Raw genomic sequence first — 9,236 nt, 5'->3', positions numbered from 1 at the left:
TCCCATATAACTGATGTAAGTCCTATATAACTGTTGTAAGTCCCATAAAACTGTTGTAAGTCCTATATAACTGTTGTAAGTCCTATATAACTGTTGTAAGTCCAATATAACCGTTGTAACTCCTACATAACTGTTGTAAGTCCCATGTATCTGTTGCAAGTCCCATATAACTATTGTAATTCCTATATAACTGTTGTAAGTCCCATGTAGCTGTTGTAAGTTCTATATAACTATTGTAAGTCCCATATAAATGTTGTAAGTCGCATATAACTGTTGTAAGTCCTCTATAATTGTTGTAAGTCCTATATAACTGGTAAGTCCTATATAAATGTTGTAAATCATATATCTGTTGTATGTCCTATATAAATGCTGTATGTCAAATATAACTGTTATAAGTCCTATTTAACTGTTTTAAGTCAAATATAGCTGTTATAAGTCCTATATAACTGTTATAAGTCCTATATAACTGTTGTAAGTCCCATATAACGGTTGTAATTCCTATATGATTGTTGTAAATCTTATATAACGCTTGTAAGTCCTATATAACTTGTAAGTCCTATATAATTGTTATAAGTCCCATATAACTGTTGTAAGCCCTATATAACTTTTGTAAGTCCTATATAACTTTTGTAAGTCCTGTGTAATTGTTGTAAGTCCTATGTAACCGTTGTAAGTCCTATATAACTGTTGTAAGCCCTATATAACTGTTGTAAGCCCTATATAACTTTTGTAAGTCCTGTGTAATTGTTGTAAGTCCTATATAACTGTTATAAGTCCCATATAACTGTTGTAAGTCCTATATAACTATTGTAAGTCCCATATAACTGTTGTAAGTCCTATATAACTGTTGTAAGTCCTATGTAGCTGTTGTAAGTCCTATATAACTGTTGTAATTCCCATGTAACTGTTGTAGGTCTTGAATAACTCTTGTAAGTCTTATATAACTGTTGTAAGTCCCATATAACTGTTGTAATTCTTATATAGATGTTCTAAGTCCCATATAAATGTTGTAATTCTTATATAAATGTTGTCAGTTCCATATAACTGTTGTAAGTCCCATATAAATGTTGTAATTCTTATATAAATGTTGTAAGTCCCATATAAATGTTGTAATTCTTATATAACTGTTGTAAGTCCCATATAACTGTTGTAATTCTTATATAAATGTTGTAAGTCCCATATAACTGTTGTAATTCTTATATAAATGTTGTAAGTCCCATATAACTGTTGTAATTCTTATATAACTGTTGTAAGTCCCATATAACTGTTGTAATTCTTATATAAATGTCAGTTCCATATAACTGTTGTAAGTCCCATATAAATGTTGTAATTCTTATATAAATGTTGTCAGTTCCATATAACTGTTGTAAGTCCCATATAACTGTTGTAATTCTTATATAAATGTTGTAAGTCCCATATAAATGTTGTAATTCTTATATAACTGTTGTAAGTCCCATATAACTGTTGTAATTCTTATATAAATGTTGTAAGTCCCATATAACTGTTGTAATTCTTATATAACTGTTGTAAGTCCCATATAACTGTTGTAATTCTTATATAAATGTTGTAAGTCCCATATAAATGTTGTAATTCTTATATAACTGTTGTAAGTCCCATATAACTGTTGTAATTCTTATATAGATGTTGTAAGTCCCATATAAATGTTGTAATTCTTATATAAATGTTGTCAGTTCCATATAACTGCTGTAAGTCCCATATAACTGTTGTAATTCTTATATAAATGTTGTAAGTACCATATAACTGTTGTAATTCTTATATAAATGTTGTAAGTCCCATATAACTGTTGTAATTCTTATATGAATGTTGTAAGTCCCATATAACAGTTGTAATTCTTATATAAATGTTGTAAGTCCCATATAACTGTTGTAATTCTTATATGAATGTTGTAAGTCCCATATAACAGTTGTAATTCTTATATAACTGTTGTAAGTCCCATATCACTGTTGTAAGTCTTATATAAATGTTGTCAGTTCCATATAACTGTTGTAAGTCCCATATAACCGTTGTAATTCTTATATAAATGTTGTAAGTCCCATATAAATGTTGTAATTCTTATATTACTGTTGTAAGTCCCATATAAATGTTGTAATTCTTATATAGATGTTGTAAGTCCCATATAAATGTTGTAATTCTTATATAAATGTTGTCAGTTCCATATAACTGTTGTAAGTCCCATATAACTGTTGTAATTCTTATATAAATGTTGTAAGTACCATATAACTGTTGTAATTCTTATATAAATGTTGTAAGTCCCATATAACTGTTGTAATTCTTATATAACTGTTGTAAGTCCCATATAACTGTTGTAATTCTTATATAGATGTTGTAAGTCCCATATAAATGTTGTAATTCTTATATAAATATTCTCAGTTCCATATAACTGTTGTAAGTCCCATATAACTGTTGTAATTCTTATATAAATGTTGTAAGTCCCATATAACTGTTGTAATTCTTATATAACTGTTGTAAGTCCCATATAACTGTTGTAATTCTTATATAACTGTTGTAAGTCCCATATAACCGTTGTAATTCTTATATAAATGTTGTAAGTCCCATATAAATGTTGTAATTCTTATATTACTGTTGTAAGTCCCATATAAATGTTGTAATTCTTATATAGATGTTGTAAGTCCCATATAAATGTTGTAATTCTTATATAACTGTTGTAAGTCCCATATAAATGTTGTAATTCTTATATAGATGTTGTAAGTCCCATATAAATGTTGTAAGTCTTATATAAATGTTGTCAGTTCCATATAACTGTTGTAAGTCCCATATTACTGTTGTAATTCTTATATAAATGTTGTAAGTACCATATAACTGTTGTAATTCTTATATAAATGTTGTAAGTCCCATATAACTGTTGTAATTCTTATATAACTGTTGTAAGTCCCATATAACTGTTGTAATTCTTATATAACTGTTGTAAGTCCCATATAACTGTTGTAATTCTTATATAACTGTTGTAAGTCCCATATCACTGTTGTAAGTCTTATATAAATGTTGTCAGTTCCATATAACTGTTGTAAGTCCTATATAACCGTTGTAATTCTTATATAAATGTTGTAAGTCCCATATAAATGTTGTAATTCTTATATAACTATTGTAAGTACCATATAACTGTTGTAATTCTTATATAACTGTTGTAAGTCCCATATAACTGTTGTAATTCTTATATAACTGTTGTAAGTCCCATATAACTGTTGTAAGTCCCATATAACTGTTGTAAGTCTTATATAAATGTTGTCAGTTCCATATAACTGTTGTAAGTCCCATATAACTGTTGTAAGTCCCATATAACTGTTGTAATTCTTATATAACTGTTGTAAGTCCCATATAACTGTTGTAAGTCCCATATCACTGTTGTAAGTCTTATATAAATGTTGTCAGTTCCATATAACTGTTGTAAGTCCCATATAACCGTTGTAATTCTTATATAAATGTTGTAAGTCCCATATAAATGTTGTAATTCTTATATAACTGTTGTAAGTCCCATATAAATGTTGTAATTCTTATATAGATGTTGTAAGTCCCATATAAATGTTGTAAGTCTTATATAAATGTTGTCAGTTCCATATAACTGTTGTAAGTCCCATATAACTGTTGTAATTCTTATATAAATGTTGTAAGTACCATATAACTGTTGTAATTCTTATATAAATGTTGTAAGTCCCATATAACTGTTGTAATTCTTATATAACTGTTGTAAGTCCCATATAACTGTTGTAATTCTTATATAACTGTTGTAAGTCCCATATAACTGTTGTAAGTCCCATATAACTGTTGTAAGTCTTATATAAATGTCGACATTTCGTCTGAAGAATTGTTCCGTCCTTACATAGAGTCCTTCTCTCACATGTACATCCTTACTTGACATACCTGATCCCCGGCTGTGTCACATGTACATCCTTACTTGACACACCTGATCCCAGGCTGTGTCACATGTACATCCTTACTTGACACACCTGATCCCAGGCTGTGTCACATGTACATCCTTACTTGACACACCTGATCCCAGGCTGTGTCACATATACATCCTTACTTGACACACCTGATCCCAGGCTGTGTCACATGTACATCCTTACTTGACACACCTGATCCCAGGCTGTCACATAATGGTCCGTGACCACTGCAGATTGGGCAGTTTAGCCAACTGTTTCCTTCCTGGCCTCCTGCAAAGCTTGACAACTCTCTGTCACCACATGTAGCACGTTCCTGTCGTGTTCGTGTGTACAGTTGTAGCACGTTCCTGTCGTGTTCGTGTGTACAGTTGTAGCACGTTCCTGTCGTGATCGTGTGTACAGTTGTAGCACGTTCCTGTCGTGCTCGTGTGTACAGTTGTAGCACGTTCCTGTCGTGTTCGTGTGTACAGTTGTAGCACGTTCCTGTCGTGCTCGTGTGTACAGTTGTAGCACGTTCCTGTCGTGTTCGTGTGTACAGTTGTAGCACGTTCCTGTCGTGATCGTGTGTACAGTTGTAGCACGTTCCTGTCGTGATCGTGTGTACAGTTGTAGCACGTTCCTGTCGTGCTCGTGTGTACAGTTGTAGCACGTTCCTGTCGTGTTCGTGTGTACAGTTGTAGCACGTTCCTGTCGTGCTCGTGTGTACAGTTGTAGCACGTTCCTGTCGTGTTCGTGTGTACAGTTGTAGCACGTTCCTGTCGTGATCGTGTGTACAGTTGTAGCACGTTCCTGTCGTGATCGTGTGTACAGTTGTAGCACGTTCCTGTCGTGCTCGTGTGTACAGTTGTAGCACGTTCCTGTCGTGATCATGTGTACAGTTGTAGCACGTTCCTGTCGTGATCGTGTGTACAGTTGTAGCACGTTCCTGTCGTGTTCGTGTGTACAGTTGTAGCACGTTCCTGTCGTGATCGTGTGTACAGTTGTAGCACGTTCCTGTCGTGATCGTGTGTACAGTTGTAGCACGTTCCTGTCGTGATCGTGTGTACAGTTGTAGCACGTTCCTGTCGTGATCGTGTGTACAGTTGTAGCACGTTCCTGTCGTGCTCGTGTGTACAGTTGTAGCACGTTCCTGTCGTGCTCGTGTGTACAGTTGTAGCACGTTCCTGTCGTGCTCGTGTGTACAGTTGTAGCACGTTCCTGTCGTGATCGTGTGTACAGTTGTAGCACGTTCCTGTCGTGCTCGTGTGTACAGTTGTAGCACGTTCCTGTCGTGCTCGTGTGTACAGTTGTAGCACGTTCCTGTCGTGATCATGTGTACAGTTGTAGCACGTTCCTGTCGTGATCGTGTGTACAGTTGTAGCACGTTCCTGTCGTGCTCGTGTGTACAGTTGTAGCACGTTCCTGTCGTGATCGTGTGTACAGTTGTAGCACGTTCCTGTCGTGCTCGTGTGTACAGTTGTAGCACGTTCCTGTCGTGCTCGTGTGTACAGTTGTAGCACGTTCCTGTCGTGATCATGTGTACAGTTGTAGCACGTTCCTGTCGTGATCGTGTGTACAGTTGTAGCACGTTCCTGTCGTGATCGTGTGTACAGTTGTAGCACGTTCCTGTCGTGTTCGTGTGTACAGTTGTAGCACGTTCCTGTCGTGATCGTGTGTACAGTTGTAGCACGTTCCTGTCGTGCTCGTGTGTACAGTTGTAGCACGTTCCTGTCGTGCTCGTGTGTACAGTTGTAGCACGTTCCTGTCGTGATCGTGTGTACAGTTGTAGCACGTTCCTGTCGTGATCGTGTGTACAGTTGTAGCACGTTCCTGTCGTGCTCGTGTGTACAGTTGTAGCACGTTCCTGTCGTGATCGTGTGTACAGTTGTAGCACGTTCCTGTCGTGATCATGTGTACAGTTGTAGCACGTTCCTGTCGTGATCGTGTGTACAGTTGTAGCACGTTCCTGTCGTGATCGTGTGTACAGTTGTAGCACGTTCCTGTCGTGTTCGTGTGTACAGTTGTAGCACGTTCCTGTCGTGATCGTGTGTACAGTTGTAGCACGTTCCTGTCGTGTTCGTGTGTACAGTTGTAGCACGTTCCTGTCGTGTTCGTGTGTACAGTTGTAGCACGTTCCTGTCGTGATCGTGTGTACAGTTGTAGCACGTTCCTGTCGTGATCGTGTGTACAGTTGTAGCACGTTCCTGTCGTGATCGTGTGTACAGTTGTAGCACGTTCCGTCCTGGTCTGGCTGCCACACAGGAACAGTGGGTCAGCACAAACCAAATGGGGTCGAATTCCGGTTGTGTCAGTCGGCCCACAGCCAACCCAGCTGTTCACCTCCGGCCTGGTGTATGTGTGTGTATGTGTGTGAGTGTGTGTGTGCGTGTGTGTGTGTGTGTGTGTGTGTGTGTGTGTAAAGAGCCAATACGTACATATATAGTTGGTTAAGAGGAAAGAGAGTGAGAACTGTCCACACCCACACACACACTGCAGTTTGCAGCAGGTCAGTACTGACCCCGGTACAAGACTGAAGCTGAAATTCTGTTCAAATTTTCGTTGTTTTCTTATTGGTTGTTAGGACAAGATGGGAAGGTGGTTGCAGGCATTTTGTTGTTGTTGTTGTTGTAGTTGAGGTGTATCGGCGGTGGGTGGGTGGAGACGTGGGCTGTGATTGGTGGTTGGCGTGGGTCACGTGACCAGGGCTGCACCATGCGTGTTTGTTGACATGGCCAGCCTGGGGGGGTGTTGACATCAGCTGGGGGGGCCCAACCTGACATCTACCTGCTGGGCCAACGAGTCGTTTCCTCGTCAGGTGATTCATCTTGTAGTTTGGATGATCATTAATGACCGTATTGATCAATTACATCGTCAGCAAGTTTAAGACTGGTCTTGATGGGAGGCGGGTCTAGCCCAGTCGTCTCGTATCATTTCATTTTGATATTTGCACTTGCAGTAAGTCATTGCTTATCTCTATATCATACTGTGCATTTAGCAGGAGTCCGGTAGTGCGGAAGGATTTCTAATATCATTTTTCCATTCTTGTCCAACATATTTACATAAGTAGAACAGGGGGGTGATGGAGGCTGGAGGTGGCTGTTATTATTAATACATGACTCACGTCACTGAGTTAGCTTCACATTGATGATGAAGTGAGAGAAACGAGGACTTCCATCACTTGTACAGAATGAAGGGAACATTTATAAGATGATATTATTATTATTATGAATTTATAATGTGCTTCTCACAGCAGAACTGCTCATGTACGTCTGCTGTCAATTGTACTATGTTGATATTGACACTTTTAAGCATAATATTTCTTCTGAGTCATTGAATGACATCTTAACAATTTTAACATTCACTTTGTAATGCCTTCTTAACCATATATACCATGGAAGAAGTGTAGGGACAGTGGATGGTCTCAGACTGTCCCCTCACCATACTCACACACGCACCTCTGGTGCCGACATTCAAGTAATACTGAATAACATGATTTTGTTTATCCTATAACACTGAAGAAGATGATAACATTGTAATAAGAACATGAGAAATTTGTGATTACCTTTTGCAAGTAGGTGAAGGATCTGTGGAAGTCAATAAATGTTTGAAATCTTCGCATGACTACTGGGCAGAGGTCTGAGGTCTGCTAGGCTGCCAATATTACATATTTAGGAACACCAAAATAATCTATGGCTTTGGAAGAAGTGAACATCATTGGACCTTTATTACTTAAGATAGAGGAAATTTGATGTCAAATGGGACAACATGACTTTCAGCATTAGATTTTATACCATGTTCCAACGTTTGGTTGTGGGTTGGGCTGCGATGATCATGGAAAATGTGCTGTGAAGTAGATCAAACACTTATTTTAATCAACAGAAGCTGCAGTATCCTTTAGATCACTGCAATGAAAATCTAAGTGATAATTACTCATTCTTACTTAATATACAAAGTAGTTTTCCTCTTATCTATTTCCTGTTGAGTTGCATTTCAAAGCTGATGATGTACTTGTTTAGCCCCATAGTTGAAATGTATAGGTACATATATGTGCGTGTGTGAATGTGTATGGATATATATGTGTATGTGGGTGGGTTGGGCCATTCTTTTTTTCTGTTTCCTTATGCTATCTTGCTAACGCATGAGACAGTGACAAAGTATAATAGAAAAATGAATGTAATGAATGTAAAATACATATATATATATATATATATATATATATATATATATATATATATATATATATATATATATATATATACGCATTTATATATTTTTTTATTTTTCATTATACCTTCTCACTGTCTCCCGCATTAGCGAGGTAGCACAAGGAAACAGACAAAAGAATGGCCCAACCCACCCACATACACATGTATATACATACACGTCCACACATGCACATATACTTACCTATACATCTCAACATATACATATATATACACACACAAACATATACATATATACACATGTACATAATTCATATTGTCTGCCTGTATTCATTCCCGCCACCCCGCCACACATGAAATGACAAACCCCTCCCCCCGCATGTGAGCGAGGTAGCTCTAGGAAAAGACAACAAAGGCCCCATTTGTTCACACTCAGTCTCTAGCTGTCATGCATAATGCACCAAAACCACAGCTCCCTTTCCACATTCAGGCTCCACAAAACTTTCCATGGTTTATCCCAGACGCTTCACATGCCCTGCTTCAATCCATTGACAGCACATCCATCCAGTATACTACATTGTTCCAATTCACTCTATTCCTTGCACGCTTTCACCCTCCTGCATGTTCAGGCTCCGATCACTCAAAATCTTTTTCACTCCATCTTTCCACCTCCAATTTGGTCTCCCACTTTTCCTTGTTCCCTCCACCTCTGACACATATATCCTCTTTGTCAATCTTTCCTCACTCATTTTCTCCATGTAACCAAACCATTTCAAAACACCCTCTTCTGCTCTCTGAACCGCACTCTTTTTATTACCACACATCTCACTTACCCTTTCATTACTTACTTGATCAAACCACCTCTCACCACATATTGTCCTCAAACATCTCATTTCCGGCACTTCCACCCTCCTCCACACAGCTCTATCTATAGCCCACGTCTTGCAACCATATAACATGGTTGGAATCACTATTCCTTCAAACATACCCATTTTTGCTTTCCGAGATAATGTTCTCGACTTCCACACATTTTTCAACGCTCCCAGAACTTTCTCCCCCTCCCCCATTCTATGACTCCCTTCTGCTTCCGTGGTTCCATCTGCTGCCAAATCCACTCCCAGATATCTAAAACACTTCACTTCCTCCAGTTTTTCTCCATTCAAACTTACCT

General features: G+C 37.8%; 1 protein-coding gene across 22 annotated transcripts in view; it reads left to right on the top strand.

Moving 5' to 3' along the window:
* The first annotated feature begins 6,575 nt into the window (after window positions 1–6,575).
* LOC139758177 (uncharacterized) overlaps window positions 6,576–9,236 on the top strand; it is a 109,472-nt gene continuing 106,811 nt past the window's right edge. For 11 of the 22 annotated variants that reach the window (XM_071679384.1, XM_071679380.1, XM_071679379.1 and 8 more), the window contains exon 1: window positions 6,600–6,857. The gene's annotated coding sequence lies outside the window, so the exon portion shown is untranslated. Of the gene's footprint in view, window positions 6,858–9,236 lie in introns of all 22 variants that reach the window. The other 11 variants (XR_011714779.1, XM_071679385.1, XM_071679383.1 and 8 more) reach the window with 5 other exon arrangements.

The sequence above is a fragment of the Panulirus ornatus genome, chromosome 29 (genome assembly GCF_036320965.1).
Source record: "Panulirus ornatus isolate Po-2019 chromosome 29, ASM3632096v1, whole genome shotgun sequence".
NCBI lineage: Eukaryota > Metazoa > Arthropoda > Malacostraca > Decapoda > Palinuridae > Panulirus > Panulirus ornatus.
Note: the sequence above shows the minus strand (reverse complement) of the source record. Positions and strands in the feature narration are given on the sequence as shown.